The sequence below is a fragment of the Dasypus novemcinctus genome, chromosome X (assembly GCF_030445035.2).
Source record: "Dasypus novemcinctus isolate mDasNov1 chromosome X, mDasNov1.1.hap2, whole genome shotgun sequence".
NCBI lineage: Eukaryota > Metazoa > Chordata > Mammalia > Cingulata > Dasypodidae > Dasypus > Dasypus novemcinctus.
In genome coordinates this window covers 103,651,494-103,653,422 of record NC_080704.1, presented here as the reverse complement: position 1 = coordinate 103,653,422, position 1,929 = coordinate 103,651,494, and positions in this window count along the sequence as shown.

The window sequence follows — 1,929 nt, the reverse complement described above, 5'->3', positions numbered from 1 at the left end:
TCTACAAATTTCTAAAATTTTTATTTCCTTGTTTTACATTATGGTTTACATTTTAGCTTATAGAGTTTTATACACTTTTGGTGTTAATTAACATGTCCTATATCCATCATTGCATGATCTCATGGAGCACTTCCATTGCCCTCCAGTTGTCCTGCTACCATCTATTCTATACTTCTCTCCCCCTACTCTCAGGGCCCACAGTGAAAATCTTCACCGCTTAAGGGATTATATTTACAGATACTGCAATAATGCTGACAGCTGGACTTACTAGACTGCCCTAACTAATTGGGAGCCACCAATTATCTGGAGAGACAGAATTCCATCTATTTAGGAGCAGCAGGTCTCACCAGGATGTGGGTATACCTTCATGCTCATTGTATGCTTCTCCACCCAATGATATAACACACTACGACAAAATGAGCACTCACACGCTCCCTAGAAACTTGCCCCTGTACCAGATGTCCCACATTAAACACCTTAACCACGTAATCCTTCCTTATTATATTTTCTAAAGATTTTTATCAACATTATATCTTCAAACATATACCTGACATTCTCCCATATTCAACTATTTCCCCCAGGCCTCCCCCCAAGTCCTTGGGCCATTTGACCCATCTGCCCAACCCTAGCCCACATTAAGTCCACAATGCCCCACCCAAAGGTGTCCCTATGTCCCCATCTTATCCCTTCCCTGTACAAATACTTACCTCCAGCTTAACATACACTTCACCAGTGTAGGCATCAGCTCGAAACATTCCTCTCCCCCCAAAATTCCTTTAGACCTATCTTCCAGTCTCTATCTCTTTGAGATAGCTCATTTGCTTGGTTCATATTAAAGAGGTCATGAAGCATTTGTCCTTGAATGTCTGGCCTGCTTCACTTAACATAATGTCCTCAAGATTCATCCATGTTATCACATGTGTTTGTACTGTATTCCTTCTTATAGCTGAGTGCTATTCCATTGTATATATAATCCACATTTTATTTATCCATTCATCTGTTAAATGACATTTCTTTGATTCCATCTTTTGGCAATAGTATATAATGCTGCTATGAACATTGGTGTGCATGTATCAATTTGTATCCTGAATTTTCTGGATATATACCTAGCAGTGGAATTGCAGGGACATATGGCAAATCAATAGCTAAATTCTTGAGAAACTGCCAAACTTTCCTAAAGAATGGCTGGCCCTTTCTGCTTTCCCACGAACAGTGGATGAGTGTTCCCATTCCTCCATATCCTCTCCAGCACTTGCAGTCTTCTGTTTTCTTTGAAAACTGCCAGTATTAAGGAAGTAAGATGGTATCTCATTGTTGTTTTGATTTAAATTTCCCTAATAGCTAGTTATTTTGAGCATTTTTTCATGTGCTTTTTAGCCATTTGTATTTCTTCTTTGGAGAAGCATCTGTTCAAATATTTTTCCCATTTTTAAAATGGGTTGCTTGCCATTTTATTTTTGGGATATAGGAGTTCTTTATATATGCAGGATATGTCTCCAATCAGATGTACTGTTAACAAATATTTTCTGTCATTGTGTAGGCTCTCTTTTCACATTCTTGACAAACTCCTTTGAGGTGTAAAAGGCTTTAATTTTAAGAAAGTCCCATTTATCTATTTTTTCTTTGGCTGCTCGTACTTTGTGTGTGAAATTCGTGAAGCCATTTCCTATTACAAGATCCTGCATATGCTTCCTTACATTGTTTTCCAAGGTCTTTATGGTCTTGCCTCTTATATTTATGTTTTTGGTACATCTTGAGTTGATTTTGGCATAAGGTGTGAGATGGTAATCCTCTTTCATTCTTTCGCATTTGAATATCCAATTCCCTAGGAACCATTTGTGGAAAAGGCCATTCTCTGCCAATTGAGTGGACTTACTGGACTTGTTGAATATCAGATGACTGTATATATAAGGATGTATATCAGAGCTC